The following is a 22696-nucleotide window of genomic DNA, read 5'->3' as shown; positions in this document are numbered from 1 at the left end:
GCAAATTACTGTTGAAAGTCTTTCAGATTTCAGCATGAAAATCAAGAAACAAAATACAGTAGCAAAGAAAAGAAGGAAAGAGTTTTGTTTGTTTGTTTGTTTTTTTAAGAAATCAGTAGAATAACACCTGTGCTTACCCTCAACTCCTGGAATAAAGCTCGGACCTACTAAATACCTAGCATGTATTTAAATCCAAATTAAAACTTAATTTGGATTTAAATCTAAACCCAAAGTGTATACCCCATGAAACTAGTCACAAATTCAAAGGAACGCCAAAATATCTGAAATAATTATTCATGTACTGATACAGACCAACACAAAGGTGACACAAGGGGCAACCAGTGGTGTGTCCTCGTAAGCGTGTAAGATTCGTTTATGAAAATCCAAAGTTCTCACCTAGTTCCCATCAGAACTGACAGACTTCCTTGGGACTGTCTCTTTTCCCTTCGTCCTCAGGGCAAGAGAACCTTTTCCTGCTCTGTTTGTTTCTGGAAGCTGGAGTCCCATGGAGGGCGGACTCCTGCGGTGGGCCTGCCTGCTAGCAGCCCACCTCTCCCAGCCTCGGGCCCCCCCCCACCCCGTGTCCACCTCCCTCTCCCCCCCACGCCATCACAAACCTCAGTGGTCTGGCTCTGAGGGGAGCAATCCGGTTTTCCTTTTGGCGGAGTCTGGGTGGCAGGTGCTCAGCGCCCCCTCCACCCTGCTGGTTCCGGGCCTGGCTCGGCCCTGCAGGGAGAGGGGACGCGGAGAGCGTCTCCAGGGAAACAGCGCAAGGGGGCGGGAAGGGGGCGGGGCCAGGCTGAGCCGGGGATCGAGGTTGGACGTTTTAAAGCCTCCTCGGGTGGGGGGGCGGCGCCAGAGGTGGGGCGGAGCCTGCTGATGGTGGGTGGGCGGGGCCTGAGGGAACAGCAGGCTTTTCAAGCAAGGTAACTTCACTGAACCCGAAGTTGGGCCCCTGAATCATTCCCCCCCCCCTCGTCACAGCTTGGCACCCCCGACCTCCAGGGACCTGGGCCAGACCTCACACAAATACTCTTCTCAGGCCTGTCTCCAGAAAGAGAATCTGACTTTGAGTGACAGCCAACTAAAGAGCTCAAGGTCTCTTTCCGGAATCTCTCTTCTCTTTGCATCCTTAATTACTTCGAATTTTTACTTTGGAACTCCGGGTTTTCTATTTACCCAAACTCTCCCTATCATGCGACCTAGTCTGTCCCTTGTGAGGCGAGTGGAGAGAACCTTCTGGCTCATTCTCATTCTCGTCGGGGTAACAGAGCGTGATGAATTGGGAAACGAGGCCTTGTTCCTAATTGTCACCTTCTGTAGGGGAGGGCGGCTGTGGGGCTCGCCCAAGTCATCCTGTGCACCCACCGTAAATCAATTCTACCTAGCCCCCACGCCTACAGCCAGAGCCACGCCTCCCGCCCGGCTCCCCGCGCACTGCGCTGTCACACGTGGCTGGGTTATTTCCGCACACTAAACGCACAGTGTGCCTACAGTTCATCACTGTGAATACCCGGCAGGTAAAGGCTCCACCCCGGTCCTCACACCAGGACGGCCCCCCATTCACACCCCACCCCCCCCAGTCCATTTTCCTGACTACAAGCAGTCGCGTTAACCCAACTCCCAGGGGCTGTGTGTGAATTCTGCTCCTGTCTTCGCGGCTTTTCTCAGCCTTCCTTTCTTACAGGAGGATCTCTTAGTTGGTAGTCTGGATGCTGCCTTCCTGCTTCAATGTATTCCTCTTGCTTAGCCATGCACCCCTCCCATTTAACTAGTTCTTCTCTTTCTTAGCATGGGATTCCTTAGAGGTGGGAAAAGATTTAGTGAGCTGTGTTTACAACTGACAAAAATCTCAAAGCAAAAAAAAAAAAAAAAAAAAAAAAAAAAAAAAAAAAAAAAAAAAAAAAAAAAAAAGAGAGAGAGAAACTTTCCTACAAATGAAGGATGCTAGCTTCGGCTGGCGTGTTTTTCTCTTGTTTCATAGACTCTTGAGAAAATTAATTTTAAAAATCGAGGCCAAACCATTTTGCTTATTCACTGTCTACTGGTGATGTGGTTTTGACCTGACTGAAAATGTTGTAAATTATTTTTGAGGTTCAAACATCTTAGGTATGTGTACTAAATCAGATGGAGAAGTTTAGTCAATATTTATTGATCTCACCTAAAACAGTTGTAGTACACTAGTTATTTCTAAGGTAAGACTAAAAAGGTCTTTTGCTTATTGATGCTTGCTAGTAACAATTATTTTACTAAATGTAGAGTAGAAAGACTTCTTATAATTTTTTCTCAATATGTATAATGCGCTTGTAATTGTCATAAATATTTTATAGTTAAGAAGAGCCAGAAATAGATATAGCTCAAACGGTATAGTGCTAGCCTTGAACTGAAAAAGCTCAGAGAGAGTGTCCAGGCTTAGGCTTAGGATTGGAAAAACAAAAACAAAAATCTTACAAAAACACCCTTTACAAACCAATCAAATAGAATCACGAAATAATTTCTGAACTAAGTATTCTAACTTTGTCCCCTCTGTTTGGTGGAACTTTGTAAACTGAAAGGCAACTGATAAAGGAGAAGGGGCAGGCCATGTGCTCAGGACTCAGGCATGCCAACAGCTGAACAGAGCAAAACTGGAAGCTGAAGCTCTGACCACCCTAGCAGCTCAAAAGGCATTAGGAACTTGTCATTGAAAACCTAAATGCCTTGCTTAGCATCTAATCTGTATTTCCTTCTTTTTAGCTGGAATTGTTTTAAAGTTTTAGCTCATTGAAAGTTTTAGTTTCTATCCAAACTAACCCATGCACCTTTCATATCACTAATGTGCTGCTCCAGTCTTTGCACTTGCCCATTACCAGTATCTAATGTGAGCTTCCTTCCTTCCTTTTTCTAGAAAGACCAATACGGACACAGTGGCCTGTGTCATGCTGTAACCATCACTTCCCCCTGCCTCCTAAAACCTTTGGCATGCTTTTCTCATTGCTCAGTTTGGCTCTTTGCAATTCCCACACTGTAATAATAGTATTTTGTAATTCATCTAAAAATTCCTCTTAAAGTGGGAAAGGCTCTGTTGGAAAAGGTCCCCTTCAAGGTGCAGAAGCATACCAGACTAGGCTGTTCTAGTTCAGTCAGAGGCTACCACAAGCAACAAAGGCATAAATTACACACAACATTTTTCACAATATTCAAAGAAAGAATATGTATTTTTGTATAAGTAGAACATGGTGATGATCAAGTCAGTTGATAATTACTATTCGTTTTCAAGTATGAAAAAATAAGACTAACTTGAGTTTCAAAAATTCCCCAAATCTCATGTCCTTTTGAAGACACTGAGGCTATGAGCTGAGAAGGAGACAGCAAGGTAGAAAAATGAAATAAATCACCATTGTAAGGGTTCTCAGTAGACATAATTCACGGTGCAAATCATTAAGCATCAAGATCTCAGAAAAGCATGTTTGTGTCAGGGTTCACTACTCCAACAACACACTGAAAGGAGACAAATAGTTTCAAGGAGCTTGACATTCAATGTGTTTATTTCAGTCCTCTTCATCACTTTCTACTGCAGAGTATGGGGGAAAAACTGAACACTGTGAAAGAAAAACCACAGATGCTTTCCAACAGCATATTCTTCTAAATATTGATGACATTTATAATGAAAATATTTTTCATTTTTTTCCCTATTAGTGCCATCACAGCAAGTAGAGCAAATGATTATTTAATAAAGTAAAAAGGCAGTTCATGGAAGCTCCTGGAGCCAATGAATAACAATATATCAACAGGGAGAGGAAGAGGTTTTTAAATAAAATTGAGAGCTGTAAAAATAAAAATATTTTAAAAATGTTTTAAAATAAAGGTTATTGTAATAGACATGAGCATTCAGCCATTATAAGCAATAATCATCATCTGCAAATATAGCTCACTTTTTTTGTCTCTTAGGACTTGTGTCACAAAGATTTCACTGTAGTTTTGGGAACATAAGCCTGTAGTTAATATCAGTAACAAGTATGAGTTGCCTAGAAGAGGCCATGCCATGACTGCTACAAAGAGTTCCAGGTAACGAATGAACACGACTCTGTCACGTGTCCTTCAAGCACCACGTAGACCGCGAGGGATGGCACCCTATGACAGGGTATCTAGGCATGTATGTCCCTAGAGAAATACAATGCCACAGAAGGCCAAAGCTCCGATCTGTTAAGGACATCTAGCTCTTTTAATTCTGTGCATGCCAGCAGAATTTTTGGTCAATGGTTTGCTTTCTTCATTGAAAAGGGGGAAGTTAGACATTGTGTAAAGCTTGGTGGTCTTCTAAACCAAAGACACTTGCTGATGTGGTACAAGGCGCATTAAATGATGTACTTCTCTAGGTTAGAGATTTGATGATTGAAGAAGGCTGATGGCATCTCTACCATTAAAGTTAACAAAGTACATGCTTCACTTTGACTAATGGATGACATTTTCTTTTTTTTTGTTGTTTGTTTTAAATTTTATTGTAAAGGTGATGTTCGGAGGGGTGATAGTTATACAAGTAATGAGTACATTTCTTGTTGGATATTGTTACTCCCTCCCTCATTTTCTCCTATTTCCCCCCATCCCGACTCTCCTCACCCCTAAGTTGTCAAATTCACTTTCAATATAGTGTCTTGTGAGTATCGTTGTTGCATTGGTTCACCCTTTGTCCTGTGTCTCACCATTTTGTGATTCCCCTTCCCATCCCCAAATCAAATAAACATATATACAGGTCACAGGGTTCTGAAATCAAAAACAGTGACCTCAGGGCACTTTCAAAGCAATCGCTACTGATGCTGATCAGCTTCATACAATTCACACCTCTTTGCTGTATCTGAAAATTCTAGAATGTATTGATTTTTTATGTATTAATGACTGGAAAAAGTGAGAGGGATATTTCATAAATTTTTACTTGGAAGAGTTAGTGGACTTTTTTTTTGTCATGGGGCCTGAACTCTGGACCTGGGTGCTGTCCCTCAGCTCTTCAGCTCAAGGCAAGTGCTCTACCACTTGAGACACAGCACCACTTCTGGTTTTCTGGTGGTTTATTGGAGATAAGAATCTCATGGACAGGGTGGCTTTGAACCATGACCCTCAGGTCTCAGCCTCCTGAGTAGTTAGAATTACAGGTGTGAGCCACCTGTACTCGGCAGTTTGGTAGATCTTATGGAAGAAAATGGGTTTCAACTGAAACCTTCAATTATGATGACAGATTTGGAATTAGGTGTCATTCAGACTTCTAAAAGTGAAGTTCAGCTTACCAATTAAGTTTGTGTCTGTTTGATTTTGGTTCCCATTTAGTTCAGTGCATTTGACAGAAAATTTAAATAAGTGTATTCCTATGTGGTATGGCAAAGTAAAAAGTTCAGTCTAAAACCACAGCACGTATCTGCATTGGCATTCCTTGCAACTGATATAATTCTAAGAGATTCTACTGAATTAAAAAGTGTATTTGCCTCAGAAGCCATTGAAGTTTATGATTGGCTTAAAAGTAATTGTTCACATAGTAGAATAAGCCATTTGACTATGAGCATTGGCTCTGCCAAATCCGAGGTTGTGTCTAGGTGTATATAAGGGATTTCTGTGTACCAAAGCAGCATAAAACTTATCAAGGAACATTCAATTTTAAAAAAAAGACAGCAAGGGATTTTTAGATTTTTTCCCCCAGAATTTTAATTGTGGGATTTTGATCTTTCAGGATTTTAGTCTTTAGGGATTTAGACATTCCAGACTCTCCAGACTCCAACATTGGAGAATATGGTATTTGGGATTATATCTTTGGGAATGATGGTCTGCATTCACTTAAACTACATCAAGTATCTTAGGCTGTTCAGGCTTCTCTAACAAATCACAACAAAATGGTAGCTGATAAGCCACAGAGCTCGATTTCTATCAGTTCTGGAGGCTTGGGAAGTTCAAGGTGAAGATAGGAGATTTTCTGTGTGATGTATGTCATGGCAGTTTCTTGCTGTGTCCTCACCTTGCAGTAGGGTTTGAATACAAAAATGTGTGTGGAATACACACAGACCTACAGCACATTCCCTTATCTTTTAGTTAATGTTAATACATGGCAGCAAGCCTAGTACCAATGATTATGGTTAAAGAGTTAAGTGAACTGATTTAAAAATAAATTAATATTTTTAACAAAGTGAGATTGATTGGTTAAGATACAAAGATATAATCCCACACTGATTTTTGCTAGAGGATTTCCCACTTCTCCAAAGTGATTCTTATCTTTCTTTCATGAGTGTGAAAAACCTGGAGCTTACGAATGCCTCAGGCAAGTAAGTTTGAAGGTCTTCTTGGGATTGAATGAAAGATAATAATCAAAATCTAGGCCAAGACACTATTTATCCTATAGAGGATTGTTTAAGCTAATGCATGAAATTTAACTCAGAACAGATTTTAATCTATGATTCATATTGTGCCTATCAGATATGCTTAATGACTGCACACATTGTAATCTCATTCTGACTATTTTACTTGGAGGATTTTTCTAACATCAAGTAGTATAGCCATTAAATTATCATTATAAAGATATCAAACTTCCTTCATTGCATCTATTTCTCAAGGCACATGTATGAGGTATGTGTCTGAAATCTTTAGAAATTCCAGTAGATCTCTTCAGAGAGAGAACAAAAACAAAGGATTTTGATGGAAAAAGTAAAACAGAATGGGAAAAAAGTGACGAGGGAAAAGGGTCTAGCGAGTAGCACGGGGAAGAATGCCTGCCTGCAGAGGACCAGAGTGAAAACACTGCAACTGTCAATAGCACCGGCCTGTTTCATTCTGTAATCATTATTTCAAAATAAGTGACAAAAGTAGCTGAGAATGATGTATCAAAAGTTTTTAAAGATAATAAACAATTTATGAGGAATGAAGACAGTGACCTGTCATAAACACTATTTTTATGGGAAGAATTAAATTACATCTCATGTGCTTACATTTGAATGAAATGATTCTACATTGTATTATATAGCAAATGAATACTTGATATTGAAGAGTATGTGCATTGACTCTACTAAAGATTGTCTCTGAAAATCTTTATCTTTTCTTTTCATGCGTACAGTTAGTTATAAACATTGGTTACATATGAACAAATATATATGATATCATTAGGGAAATTAGGATAAAGTCAAAGTGAGTCATGAACAGCTATGAGATACCTCCTGTGCTGGAATCCAGAAAATAATGAAGAGACCCAAATTGAGTATTCTGGTTAAAGATTTTACACAGCAACAGGGTAGTGTAGAACAACAATAATAAAGAAGTAAGAGAGGCAGGTAGCATGTTTGAATTAGGGTAAGAACTAGATATATATATATCAGAATCAATGTGAATTGTATAGGAATAACAGTTGTTAACATTTGCATACTCTGCAGTCTTCAGATGCTAAGGGAGGTGGACTTGATAACTAAGTTCCTGAATTAGAGGGAGGAAGACATTATTCACAGTAATGATCGTCCTCATGCAGCAATTGGGATGGAAGTGAAGGCCACTGCAGATGAAACAGAGTCCCAAGAATAGCCATAGGTTAGCATCTGTAGGGAAAGTATCATGTAAAGTACGGGATGAATGAAAGCAAGGTGAGGTTTCTAGCTCTATTTCCTGATCAAAAAGTTCACCTACCATCCAGATGGGTTCCTTATAAAATAATGAATACAAGAACGCTAGACAGCTATAATGACTTTTTGTTAAAATTGCATTTCTGTAACTTCCAGTAGCTTGATTGGAATGAAGGATTTTTTCCAAGACATATTGAGAGCATCTAGTCCAAATTACAATTGAGGTGATTCAAAGAGATGATGCAATTACTTGACTAAAGGAAGACCCTAGAACAGCCAACTCTAACAAGGGCAGGGCTCTCTCCAAGCCAGTACCAGAAAAACAATGTGTGATCTCCATTTGAGAGACAAGATAGACCACTGATACTCACGAATAAGACCCAACTACATTTTTAGTCAAAACATCTCTCTTTCCTCTTAGCTAAATCAAAGTATCCCAGAGAGAATTTCTATGACTCAACTGATTTTTAAAAATTCCTCTTGTATGTCTTGTAGCATTGCTAGTAAGCAATCAGATGGCCAAAAATCACGGAAGTAGATTCCCTCTCTGATATGTGTGTGTGTGTGTGTGTGTGTGTGTGTGTGTGTGTGTGTGTGTGTGAATATTCTCTTTGTCTTAAAGCTCTGTCAGGACAGTGCTGTGAAACTTGCAACCCACACAACAGGAGAGAAAGCTACAGAAAGCTACCAGAATTAATTTGCCAAGCAGATATTGTCATATTCAGTACCTCATCCAGGCTGCTGGGTTGTATCAGGTTGAAGATCCAATGTGTATTTCAGACCTTGCCCAAAGACTCCCAAATAGAACAGGTGGGAAATGGGGTTGAATTCCAAAGCATTTCCACTTGCTCATCTTTGTGTCTTAATTGCAGTACCTAAAGGGAAGAGAAGCATATATTGTTCACAATGGTACCTTTTGTTGGCCAAACTTTCTGCCAGCTTGGTAGGCTGTTGCCAGGCAGATGATATGGCAACCATCTGAACTGCCAGGGGCAAAGGTCTCTTTGTAGGATAGCTAGGATCCAACCTCAGCATCACTTGTCTGTCCTTTTGTGGGTATCCAAATAATTTCAACATCATGAAATGAAGGAAATGGTGTAGATGGTGATTTGAAAGTCTTCTTGAGTCACAGAATCATTTCTGCAAATGAATCTGACTTCATGTTCAAATCAGAGCTACTCGGATTATTCTGCATGGTTGGGGGATGGTAGGGCTGGCTTCTCCCTTTCCCTCCCAAACCTTAGTTTATTATAGATTGAGATATAAAAATTCTTTCCTCCAAGTTATTTCTAATGAAGCATAGGTGGCATAAAGCAAAGCAAAACAAATTTCCACCAGAAATGACTTGATGTTTATCCTTACATTGCCAAGGGGTTTTCCAACTGTCAAAATATATAAGGAATAATTCAGACTCCGTGTCATTCGTGGTTCTCTCCCTCCCTGGATTTTATATTCTCAAGAGACAGTAAGGCTTTAAAAATGGTCATCTCGCTATCCTGAACGGGTGACACCAAGCTGAGGATCAAGCAGTCATCCTTTATTTTATGACAAGTTATGAAACAAATGACACACTCAGTTCTCCATGCCTTTGATAAGTGCCCTTCTCTTACTTTGCAGTTTCACGCTTCGTAGATGACAACTGCATCTGTTTTAGTTGCTGCAAGTGAATTTACATTCATAAAACCAAAATGACATTGGAGCAATTCAGATTAATCCAATCAGTCATTCATTTTCCCCCTCTTCTTTTCAATCCATTCAAATTGTTTCTAATAAGTTCTATGCAGAAAAATGTCAAACCCAAAGAAGACATTCATTATATTTGCCTTGTTGGAATACTCATCTATCTCTGGTTTCCTATTGTAAAATAAACATTCCTACTTCTTTGTTTTACTTTCCAAAGTTACGATGGCTCATATATGTTTAACTTATGTGTCAACTTGGCTAGGTCATAGAGTTGCAATATTTGGTCAAACACTAGTCTAGATGTTGCTGTGAAGGAACAATTTCAGACTACATGTACCCCCATCCAGGAGCCCACCAAGAGTGGCCTAATTAAAGAATGGCCTATCTCCTAAGAGAATCAAGTCATTAGAAGCTTAGGTTGGAACCAGCATCCAAGAGTAAGTGTTAGGTGCAAATATTCTCCTACCATCTCTATCTACCATCTCAGGAAGTTATGAGTTGTAGGAACTCATGTCAGCACTAAACCAAAGAGGAGAACTAGAACATTAGATTTCATTATGTAAATCACAGAATCACATTTGTGTGCGCATGCGCGCGCACACACACACACACACACACACACACACACACACACACACACACACACACACTCCCCACATGGGTTGTTACCCTGAACTGACATTCAGCTACTCAATTCTGCACATTCACACACACACCCTCCCATGTCATTGTTTATCCTTGTATTTCATACAGACAACCACTAGAATTTCAGTGGTGGCCACATCAATATTTCTTATAAGAGTCTGAACATAAGCATCTCCTATTAATAGCTGTTGGTTAGCCAAAAGGCACAGATTTAATTAAACCTTGAGAGATAATAAAATTACATATGAATTATCTATTTAAGAGCACATAGGTCTGTATATCTCATTAAGATGATTTAACTAATAATTGTGTCTTTCATATCCAGTCTTTGTTTAAGCAGGTTGCATTCTTTTTTTTTGAAGCACAGTTCCCAAGAGGAATGGTGTTGTTCGGTTCTGTCTTGCTTTCACTCATGATTGATTTGTATTTACTTTGCCACTCATCCACATCCTGTTAGAAGCTCTGAAGATCATAAAGCAGATGAGTATTTTGTTCATTGTCTTTAACTTGCATTTAACCCATTTAACTCATATTCAGTAATAAGTGGTCCATTTCAATGACAATGAAGTTTCTTAAGAGAAAAGATTTAGCTAGAAGGTGGGCAACCCAGTTTGTGTTGATTTGCTGTTTCTTGAGGTTTTCCTGGTATATCCTTACAGGACAACAGGGTTCCTCTGGCACTAACCAAAGAGGTGTTGGATATTTTTTATTTCAGGGACACACGGAGACTTTATTTGGTTAAAGACTGTGCTAGTCGGATTTTTCATTACTGTAGTGAAGTATTTGAGGCAAGGAAGGATTTATTTTAGCTCACAGTTTCCGGGATTTCAGTCCAGTCCTTGGCTCCATTGACCTAGGTCTAATAGGCAGACCTTAATGACAGTAGCAGCAAATGGCAGGGAGGAGTCACCTCTGGGCAGACAGGAAGTGAAGAAGGAAGGAGAGAAGGGCTTAGGCCTGAACCTCAAGGACACGCCCTCCCCAGTGACCGACTTCCTCCAGCATGGTCTCTCTCTCCTTCTAAAGTTTTCAATATCTTCCAAGAAAGTTCCATGAGCCAACAATCAGATGTTCAAAACAAGCCTGTGGGGACATTTCATATTCAAACCATAACAAGCTGCTGAATGAAGAAATGTAAACATTTCTACACTGCCCCACCCAAGACTGAATATGAGTAGCTGGGAGATCTTCAGGTCAGGTTCCAAGAGAAGGTTAATGAAGAGGATGACCCAGAAACATCCAGTGGCAGTGGCCAGCAAGAAAACTTAGGGTACTTTAACTATGCCATTGCAATTTTTTGGTCTTGCTGTTGCATTCCCATCTTCTTTCTTTTATAATAGTGACAGTTAAAGATAAGGGGTGTGTATGTGTGTGTGTAAAATGATCTTATTTTTGCAATGAAAAGTTTACAGCTCTATTTTGATTATATACACTCTTTACAAAAATATTTTGAGGGTCTGGGAAGGTGGCTCAGTGGTAGAGTGCTTGCCTTGCATGCATGAGGCCCTGGGTTCTCAGCACCACATAAGCAAAAAGAAAAAAGCCAGAAGTGCGCTGTGGCTCAAGTGGTAGAGTGCTAGCCTTGAGCTGAAGAGCTGAGGGACAGTGCCCAGGCCCAGAGTTCAGGCCCCACGACCAGACCCCCCCCCAAAAAAAAATATTTTGACATTTTCAGACTTATAGAATCTAAGTGCCTGGGAAACACTATTCCCTCCCTGGTGTTTGTTTCTGTTTGCTCCTGCCACTGATTCTAGATTCTAGGCACACTTCCTGTGATGTTGCAGAGTGGGCTTCTGTGATCATGTGACCAGATGGCATGGCTATTCCTGGAAAATTCTCTCCTCTGAAGGCTGCAGAGCTGGAATAGGTCAGGACACTGCTCACCAGGCTCAGCCACAGAGTGTGTTTCTTGTGTAATTAGACAAGAGGGAAAACCTACACAAGACTCCTGTTGATTGGTTATGCGGGGGTGTTTACACAGCAGCGGCAGGTATAATGTGGGGCTATGCAGAATGAGGAAAATTAAACTATTAACAAGGATTTAAAAAAATCAAATAAGGCTCTTCCTGCCCCAATGTCTCATAAGATCGTATTGTCTAGTGAAGTTATAACTGTCTTTGTTTGTGTACATATATGCTGATGCTCCGCCAACTAGAAAACTGTCTAACTGAGCATGGCTCTATGTTGCCAGCTTAAACCACATTTTGCGTTGCATTTCCCTAATTTGCACATCACTTCAATTGTATCAATAACAAAGAGGTCTTCTATCTAATACAAAGATGAAATAGGTTAGCCGAAATCTATTTTGTACGTATGATTGAAAGGATTATTTATTAAAACAATGCCCAGAAGTGAATACTCAAACTTGTGTCAGTTCAAAGCTGTAATTTTTGAAGTCAGGTATTTTATTAGTCATTCAGATCTACTTCACTAATTGGTAATGACTTGTTAACATGTGTAGCTTAATAGTTTGTTCTTATTGTACTTAATTCTGTTTTGAGATAGGCACTTGCTGTGTAGTTCCTAGCTAACCTCAAATTGTAATCCTCCTGTCTCAGCCTCCCCAGTGCAAGGATTATATAGGTATGTGCTGCCATATCTGGTTCATAATCAATTTTTATCACAGCTTTAATATCCTGGTAAATGCAATCCTTTTACATTTACTTTTGAGTTTCATTTACAGGCTATGCATTGTGCTGTGGGAGACACATAAAGTGTAGTGCCGGAAGTAGTAAGTTTTTCTTGGGGATGTTGGGAGAGTGTGAGTTTATACTCTGGCCACATTGGCGTGTCACAAAAGAAAGTTCACTTCCACCATCAACTTCTCTTTTTGCTCTTCTGCAAATCTGCCTAAGACCCTCAGATCTTTTAACGCTAACAGAGATGATGTTTTTCCATTTCTTTCCTATTTCCTCAAAAACAGCATCAGTCTCAAGTCCTGGGGGAAAAAAGAAAGGTGACTGATTTAAAGCACGGGCCTCACAGAGTACTAATGGTTTACTGGCACTGCTGGAAACACTATTTACTAATTTCAGACTTAGGGAACCTATGACTAAACTACCTGTGTCTTGTTTGAATGGAAGCTCAAAGCAACCACAGTAGTAATAAGTTCACACACATGGAAATACAGTCTTAGCTAGGAAATGGGAGAGAATGCTGGGAAAGCCTGATGGGAACTTGGTCAGTCCCAGAGCAGGGTGAGCAGAGGACCTCTCATTTAAAGATACCTCCAAGACAGGTAGTAGGGGAAAGCTCAACTGCAACCTGGCCCGGCAAAGTCCCCCAAGTTAAACACAGAGGCTTTCATTCTGTGTGCCATTATTTAGACTGAAAATGGAAACGCACGAGGCAGATCTCCTTCATGCATAATTGAAACACCCAAGGGTAAAATACTGAGGCGCAATGGATGACATCTGATAAAAAAAAGAAAGCAAGGAAAAAGGAGAAGTTTAAAAGAAGATACAAGACCCAGGGTACCACGGAGAAGAATACCTGACACAGGCCAAATAATCTCAAATAAAAATATCCAAATTACCAGACAATGTAAACACAAAGACAAATGCATGGCGGTGGCATGAGGGCTGGGGAGGGGAAAAAATGCTAGAATATGAAACATTCAAGAAACAAGTCATTCTAGCAACAGGCAGCCACAGTAATATTCGTGCAATATTTTTGTATATACTCACTCCTCACTTAATGATAGGGATGCATCATTTGGGATATTTTTTAGTTGTGCAAATATTGTGCAGTGTACTTCCATAAACCAGCTGGGACATCAGCAGGTGATGTCATCTCCCAGGACCACTACAGGATGGTGTGATCCATTGTTGACTACCACGTCATTGCACATCCAATGACGTACCTAGGAACTAAATAGAATTGGATGAAAGAAAATTAAGCTCACAATTAATTGTCCCTGAACAAGTTAATTCTAAATGATAGCAGGATATACATGTAAACTCATATTTTTAGCTATGCAGCAAACATACACATACATTTTAATTTTTTCTAAATTCATTGAGAGCAGTCATCAGTGTGCATGAATGAGCATATATACATGTGTGTGTATATATATATGTATATATACATACATATATGTGTATATGTATGTATGTATATGTGTGTGTGTGTGTATACTTGACCGCCTAATTGTAAAGGGTCAATTCCATTTTATCAGGAACATTTGCAGAAAGTACAATTAGTTATACATATTTTTAAAAAATTTATTAGCTAGGTGACTGTGATTCCTGTCTGCAATCCTAGCTACTCAGGAGGCTGAGATCTGAGCATCATAGTTCAAAGCCAGCCCTCTAAGGAAAGTCCCTGAGACTCTTATCTCTAACTAATCATCAAAAAGCCATTAGTGGAATGTGGCTTAAGTGGTAGAGTGCTAGGCTTGATCAAAAAGCACAGGGATAGCACTCAGGCCCTGAGTCAACACACACACACACACACACTTTTTGGCTAGAAAACAAGGACAAATCTTATAGTATTCTACAGCATTTTTTCTTGGCAAAATCATGTGGTTTATTGAATGTTCCCCCACAGGTCAGGTAGTACTGGGCCCTTGGACTACATGATCTGTTCACATTGTTGAGTGGAGATTTTTGAGGCTCAGAGAAGTGACCACATAGTCTCGACTGAATTTTTTTCAAATTAATAAGTTTTTTTAATTGTGAAAGTACCGTACAAAGGGGTTACAATAACATGAGCAAGGTAATGATTACATCTCTTATCAAGCATTGTTGCCTCCCCCTTTGTTTCCCCTTACCATCCCTGACCTCCCACCCCCCCCCCCCCCCCCCCCCCCCCCCGTCAAAATTGTAAAGTTCGTTTTTTGACATAATGTCTTGTATATCTCATTGTTGCAGTGGGTCCACCTGTATCCCTATTTAAACAATTTGTTTTTTCCCTTCCCCTCCCCAAATTAAACCAACATCAAATACAGTGAAAACAGGGGTTATACCATGGGGGAGGGACGTACAAAGCAACAAAGAAATCATCTTATAAATATGTTAGAAGTTTTTCTTTCTTGCTATAGTCTCGACTGAATTTTAACTCAAACTCTTCACCTCAAACATTGCCTTCCATGCACGCCCTTGGACAGAAGAAAAGGTGGGGGGGGTAGTGAGGAGGATTGGGTGGGGGGGCGGGGGGAGGATGGGAAGGGTAAACAAAGGAGGAGGCTACAATGCTTGATAAGAAATGTACTCATTATCTTGCCCATGTAATTGTAACCCCTCTGTACAGTATTTTCACAATAAAAAACAAACAAATAAATAAAAAAAGATTTCAACAAAAAAAAACTATTAAGTAAAAATAAAAAAAAAAGAAAAGCTCCCACAACCCAACATTCCTGGGATGGACAAAAATTCTTTTTATTTGTTCACATGATGTGTACTTTCACTAGATGAAGTAGAAGAAAGCAAAGTGGCTTTTCTTTTGCAAAAATGAAGAGGAGAAGGAGGAGGAAAGGAAGAAAGAAGAGAAGGAGGAGGAGGAAGAGGAGGTAAGAAGAGGAGGTGGAAAAAGAGGCTGGAGGCTAGCTCAGTGGTAGAGTGTTTACTTGATATCCATAAGGCCCTTGTTTAATCATTAGCACCAAAAGCAGGTATGGCTTTAGGTTGTTTATTAATTCTTCAGCTTCCTATGTTTCTATCTGTGTCTTACTTTCTGTTATAACAAGAATACATAGGAAAGGTGGACAATTTTTATGTTCAGTTCTATAAGAAGAATATTTTCCACCAATAGGAATCTAAGCAAGGTATAAGGAAACAGTTTCAGATCATCCATAAATGTTCTCATTTATGATCTCAAATGCTGAGAGAAGGGAGATATGAGGTATTGAAGTTTTTAATGTCCTCAGAGGCTACACCGCTGCACACATACACCAGTTACTAAGAAGTCAAAGAACAAAAGTCATGGTTCCTACTCTCCAGGGACTTTAAATAAATCCATCTTGTGCATATATGTATGTCAAAACATGTGGAGGACAAATGGCATGTGCCTCACGGGTAATATGAACAGTAAGTATTTCAAGAATTGATTCTCTTCTTTGAAGCCAGTTGCTGTATAGGAATGTGAATTTCAAATCAACAGAAGGAAAGTAGAAAGAATAGTTTTACTGTGACATTGTGGTACTTTTCATTTTCTTTTTCCAAGTAGGAAACATGTCGACATATGGCTACAAATGATAAAGATTTGCATCATCTTAGTTTCATAAAACGATATGGTACACCTGGATGACAAAGAAGGTACAATAAACAAAGCTTAAAAAACAAACCCAGCCGGGCACTGGTGGCTCACACCTGTAATCCTAGCTACTCAGGAGGCTGAGATCTGAGGATCATCGTTCAAAGCCAGCCTGGGCAGGAAAGTCCCTGAGAGTCTCATCTCCAATTAACCACCAGAAAACCAGAAGTGGCACTGTGGCTCAAGTGGTAGCGCACTTGCATTGAGCTGAAGAGCTGATGGACAGCGCCCAGGCCCAGAGTTCAAGCCCCATTAAAAAAAAAAAAGCCAAAAAGGATCTTGGAGGGTTCAGAACAACTTTGAAACTTAAGCTTCTTAAGGAAGAAGCTTATACTCACTGTTCCCCATTTTATATGAGTGCAATTTTCTCTTCATTTTGATCTGATTGTCAATACCTGTCACTCAGCCCTATGGCAGCCCCATCATTGAGAATGTGGCAGATAGGGAGTGGGCTCAAAACCTGGCCTTGAAAATCAAACTTCTGTCCCTCCAGTTGTCATCTATACCTAGTTAAACTTGGATGGCCAGTCCATCTTCTTCTTGTATTCATTCTACAAAATTTAATATTAGTTACTTAATGCATAATGTACAGTATAATCAACAAAGGAAATGCAATTCCAATATGGCAGATGTACAGGTTTCTAAACATGCCCTTCTTCAGTATTAATTAATAGTTCCCATGCACATGCAAAACACATGCAAAGCACTGTGTCATTGGCTTAAACGGCAATTTGGCTTCTGCTATGTTCCACCAAATGTTCCAATTAGTTTGGTACTTTCATAATTATGTATAATTCGGTTTGCATTTATGCATGAAATGTTTATTTCCATAATTATAACAAGCACTTAAATTAATTACACTATAACCTCTTGATTCTATGGGCCAACTGTTGAGTCTTTTGTTAATATTTTAGACTCAGTTGCCTTTTTTAAAAAAAAAGATTGCCCCTCCTCCTTTGATGTGTTGTTTCTCAGCCTTGTTTGGAATCCTCTATGGGATATTCTCAGAATAATCTTATAGTTCTCTTTTATGAGGGAAACTTTGCATTTTAACAGTTGTCGGGAGATAGTTTCTTCCCTGTGAAATATCAGTTTTAATAACAGGAAAAGAAAAATGCCATGAATCTGCACTAAGCATATAAAGCTGAAGTCTCTGAGAGACTGATTAACATAGAGGCTCTACACAGGTTTTCCAGTAATTAGAGGACGCGCTTGCGTGGAGCCCTGACTGCTCCGGCCTTGAAGCCATTTCCCAGGGCAGCCAGCAATTATTACAGCCTGGAGTACACGTCTTATATTCCATGCCTCTAGCTATAGAAGCTGTTTTCAAATAAAGGTCTCTTAATTTCACAAAAAGTTAACATCACCCTGGATGAACAACACTTTCTTGCTAATACCACTGCAAGAGAGGGTCCTTGGGGAGAAGGGAATTGAAAATTCCTAATTTGTTGTTCATCCACCCGAAAAAAAGAAAGGTTAAGAACATTCCGATCTCTGACTACATGTACTGAGCAAAGGGCAGATCCTCCCTCAGTAATTCGGCTAACCACCTGCTCCACCCACAACTACTTCTGGCACTTTCATTCTAGTCCCAATGAATTATAGAGTACAGATAGAGTCTGGAAAGGATTTTATCTCTCTGCCCCCTTTTGCAGTATAATAATTTGCACAGTGTTGATATGCAATAAATTGATTCATGTGATAGTGTATCACCAGTAGCTATTGAGTTCTCTTTCTGGTGCAGCATTGTTTATATGGATACAGTAATTGCTGTGAGTGTAATAATGCAGCATTATGAAAATGTAGCTTGCTCTAGTATATGATTGTTGTATACTGACTGAGTACTACTAGAATTTTTGACTACATGGATAAACTCATAGAAACATAAGCCTTTCACTGTCTAATCAAACATATACTTCAAATGTAATTAATTAAATTTTAATGTAAATGACAAAAGAATAGAAGGTGCTAAAAAGTTGGTTTGGCTTTGGATCATCGCTCACCTCTGCGTTCTGTGCTGCTAAGTTCAATCATTTAACTTCACCAAACTGGCAAATCCAGTGTGGAATGTAAAATCTCTTCTAAGCTTGGTGGACTAGGAAATTCATTTTAGAAAAGACAGGGAAGGGTAAAAGGAGGAGGACAAAAATCAAAGGAGAATGTAGTTGAGAGAATGTAAAGATACACTCCCATTCTGACAGAAAATAGTCATCACTTGTTCTGAAGTTGAGCAAGCTGAGCTGTTTTGGCCAATATCACCAGTTCTGCTCACCCTCAGTGTAAAAGACATATGGAAGCATCAGATGTGATTTTTTTTGTTTGGTTTTGTTTTTGGGGTTTTGTTTTGTTTTTGTTTTTTAGGGGATTAAATCATCCATTGTAAGGTGTACTGAACTCATGGATGCTTGATATCATAAGCCCAACTAACAAATACTTAAGAAAAATATTTACAAAAACCTAATTTCTGACTTATCTTATATTTAAAATTCAATTTGCAGGGAAGCTTAGTGACACCCACACCTTATTTGCTGGTTCTTTCTTTTTTTATATTTTTTAATTGTAAAAATACTGTACAGAGGGGTTACAGTTACCTGAGCAAGGTAATGAGTACATTTGCTATCAAGCATTTTGGGAGGAGTCTTGCACTTATGCACGGACAGACCTGGACCATGATTCTCCTACTTATGCTTCTCACATAGCGGGGTTGACTGTTGTGCTACCGCATAATTCATATTTTGAGATGTGAGTCTTGTGGAGTTTTTGTCAGGACTGGTCTTCGACTGTGTTCTTTCTGATCTGTGCCTCTGAGTAGCTACGATTACAGATGTGAGACCCAGTAACCATATTGTTTTGATCCTATTATGTTATACACATGTGTGCCAGCTGAACTCTATGTTTCTATGAGCATAAAATACACAGGGCTCCACACTGTGTGCTACGCTGATGACTACAGAGTTTCTATAAGGAGACCTCAGCTCTCATGCTAACTCCATAAGACCATGGTGAAGTTACTAACCTTTCTGTGCTTCAGCTCCTCTACCTAAGACCTCTGGTATCCACCAGAAGATGCTTCCAAGGAGACCATCCTTGAGGAAACACAGGGTGCTCAGACTGCATACATACAGGCCAGAACAGTGTTGCAGATGCTTGACTCATTGTCCCCACAATACATCTCAACTTCTGCCAAAGACACGCCACCTTTCAATATATCTAAAATTTTCACTTTATTACTTCAATGAAAAAATAATCTTAATTAACGAAAAAAAAAAAAGAAAAAATCTTGGCCTGGCATCAGTGGTTCACACCTGTCATCCTATCTACTCAGGAGGCTGAGATCTGAAGATCACAGTTCAAAGCCAGCCTGGGCAGGAAAGTCCATGAGACTCCTACTTCCAATAAACCACTCAGAAAGTTGGAAGTGGTGCTTTGGCTAAAGTGGTAGAGTGCTCGCTTTTAGCTGAAGAGCTGAGGGACAGTGCCCAGGCCCAAAGTTCAAGCCCCACGACCACAAAATTAAAAATGGCCTTGCTTTTGGGGAAGTTATTTACTTTGTGTAGGCACATTTTTATAAAATTAAGGGCAGGAAAGCACTCAGCAAATCATACATAACAGGCGATAGAGACTGAAAAAATTTCTTTAAGACAACTAAGCTACAGTATGTGTGTGCAGGAATTTAATCTTTTTGGGTGTGTGTGTCTTTTTGTAAAAAACAAACATTGACTATGCTTCATCAAAACTGAGTGCAATAAAGCCAGGAGTAAGAAGGAAATGAGAGAGAAAAAATGAGAGCTTTTATAGATAGATGGCAATTTATTATGTTTATTTCTATTTTCCATTCATCTCACACTTTTTTCTAGGCAAAAAGAAAACTAATCCTTCAATTTGAGAGTTGTTTTCTTTATTTTTAGTTCAAGAACTATGGCTTTTGCAGGCTAGTTAATATAGTTACATTAAGTGCAATCTTTAAGTAAAGATCTGGTATTATTTATTAATTTATTTATTGCACTGGTCCTGGGGCTTGAACTCAGGACCCAGACACTGTCCCTGAACTTTTGTCCAAGCTGTTTTGATGTTTAATTGGAGGTAAGAGTCTCACAGGCTTTCCTGCCTGGCCTGGCTTCAAACCCCGATTCTCAGATCTCATCCTCCTGGGTAGCTAGGATTACAGTTGAGAGCTACTGGCTCCCAGCAAGATTTGGTCTTTTTGAAAATAACTCTTGGGAGCCACATTAGGTACAACATCCTGCATAAACTTCAGACTTGAAAAGTTGGGCAGAGTGGATTACTTAAGTACAATTTACCACCCTGGTCATGATACAGATTTCTTGGGAATATGACAGTGACAATTAGAATTTTGTCCTTCTAGATTAAAGTGGTCTAAATAGAACTTAAACTGTAGAACAGATATCAAAATTTCTTAATCTATGTCTGATCCTATTCTGCTCTCTACCTTTAAAAACAAAAAGTCACTATCTTTTATTTTCATTGAAAAAAAATCATTTGGCCAGGTGTCTGTGCTCACACCTGTAATCTCAGTACTCAGGAGGTTGGGATCTGAGGATTGCAGTTTGAAGCCAGCCCAGGCAGGAAAGCCAGTGAGACTCTGAACTCCAATTACCCACCAAAAAGCTGGAAGTGGAGCTGTACTTGAATGGTAGAGTGCTAGCCTTGAGCAAAAACAGTTCAGGGACAATGCCTGGGCCCTGAGTTCAAGCCCCAGGCTGGTACAAAAAACAATGTATCCAGTGTTTATTATTCTTAGAGATCAAGGATTGGAATAAAACAAGGGCAAGATATAGATGGAAAACACACCACTTGACTGCACTGGTGGTTAGAAGTGGACGAGACAAAATTCTCCTTCACTATTTTGTCAGGTCTTGATGTTTATATCTGATCACATGACTTTATTTACTAGTGGACATAATATTGGACACTACCAGTTGTACCAGCAAAAGATCCTATTACTCATGCTAGGGTTTGGACCTGGAATGTCCCCGCAACGCCCCTGCGTTAAAGGCAGGGAGGGAGCAACGCCTAGTCGTAGCGCTGGAGAGCTCAAACACACACCTTTCATCTTCCTGGCAGGTGTCTCGCATGCTTTCCACCAGCATAGTCTCATTTACACAGAGTTTTGCAGATAGGGTCGCTGCTGCAACTTCCCTGTGAAACTATTCGCAAAGCCACTAATAAAAAGGTAACTCGTTCCATGCTATGGGAGATGACAGGCGCACCTGGGGATGAATGATGGGTAGAGAGTTGTCATTTCTCTCCACAAGAATTGGGCTATCATCTACTCCTGCGGCTTGGCACCTGTGGCTTGTGAGCAATTACGCCGTGGAAAGGCAACCCATTCAAAGCTGCCCCTGCAGACGAGTTTCAGGCTGCCGTCTTCCTTCAGTCTGTCTTTCCGTGGCTTCTGGGGCATTCTGATACATATTTGAGATGTTTTAAAAATCAGCTTTAGTTCTCTCTTGAACATTGTCTCCAGTTGGGGGTTGAAAGATGATTTCATTAGCTCTGACTCTGAGATTGAGGGAGAAATGGGAGCAACAATCTCCCAGGGGATGAATGTTTTGGTTGTCCTGGAAACTTAAGTTTTGGTACAAATGATGTGATATTGATTCCGATTAGGAATTTTATTTGTCACTTAAAACAGGTCACCGCTGCAATTCTTTTTTTTTAAGTTTTTTTTTTATTGTGAAAATACCGTACAGAGGAATTACAATGACATGAGTAAGATAATGAGTACATTTCTTATCAAGCATTGTTGCCTCCTCCTTTACCATCCCTGTCTGCCCATCCGCCCCCCACCTCCCAAATGTGGTAAAGTTCGTTTTTCGACATAACTGTCTTGTACATCTCATTGTTGCAATGGGTCCACAGGTGGACTGGACCTGCTGCAATTCTTAAGTGAATCATTTCACTTGAACCTCATTGCAAAGCCGTGGTTGGCCTGCTTTGTATTTGAGAAAACAAATCCACCAAAAATCACTGTGGTATATGAAAATGTAAACACACACATTTTCATAAAAGTGTGCACTCTGTCAAATTACTGTCCATGAACTACAATAGCAATGATCTAAGTCCCTAGCCCCAAGTAGCCAGTGACTACCAAGTTAAGAATAAATAGCATGCCAGGGTAAGGAATCTGTCTGATTCTGATGCTGACTTTCTTCTCCAACTTTGGTTTCCAGTCATTTCTCAACTCAACGTCCTTGACCAGGGCTCTAGAAATGTCTCAAGACATTTTTGGCGGCCTTGAATTGGGGTTGTCACAGATAGAAGCCAATGATGCTGCTGAACACCCTGATGTGGACCCACAGTCCTCTAATTCCAAAGGGCCCAGGTGTCAGTCCTTTGGGAGCACTTGAACACGAGGCCATGCCTCTCATAGTGCCACAAGTCCAATCCCGTCCACCATTTTGTGGAGAACATAGGCTTCCTTATACTCCTAACAAAGAGGTAAGTCTCCCTGGCCTGTCTTTTAGAGGGAGGTAATATGCATGTGTTTCAAGCTCATGAACAAAAGCAGAGATGCCTGAGATGAATCT

At 40.0% G+C, this 22696-nt stretch overlaps 1 protein-coding gene across 1 annotated transcript in view; it reads right to left on the bottom strand.

Moving 5' to 3' along the window:
* The window catches only part of Ttc29 (tetratricopeptide repeat domain 29), a 127789-nt gene extending 127081 nt beyond the window's left edge, over positions 1 to 708 (bottom strand). Inside the window, exon 1 of the mRNA XM_013029523.1 lies at positions 618 to 708. The gene's annotated coding sequence lies outside the window, so the exon portion shown is untranslated. The remainder of the gene's footprint in view (positions 1 to 617) is intronic.
* Between the last annotated feature and the right edge of the window lie 21988 nt (positions 709 to 22696).

This window comes from Dipodomys ordii, unplaced genomic scaffold (genome assembly GCF_000151885.1).
Source record: "Dipodomys ordii isolate 6190 unplaced genomic scaffold, Dord_2.0 Scaffold119, whole genome shotgun sequence".
Classification (NCBI taxonomy): domain Eukaryota; kingdom Metazoa; phylum Chordata; class Mammalia; order Rodentia; family Heteromyidae; genus Dipodomys; species Dipodomys ordii.
The sequence above is the reverse complement of the archived record's forward strand: the minus strand, read 5'-3'. Positions and strand labels throughout refer to the sequence as shown.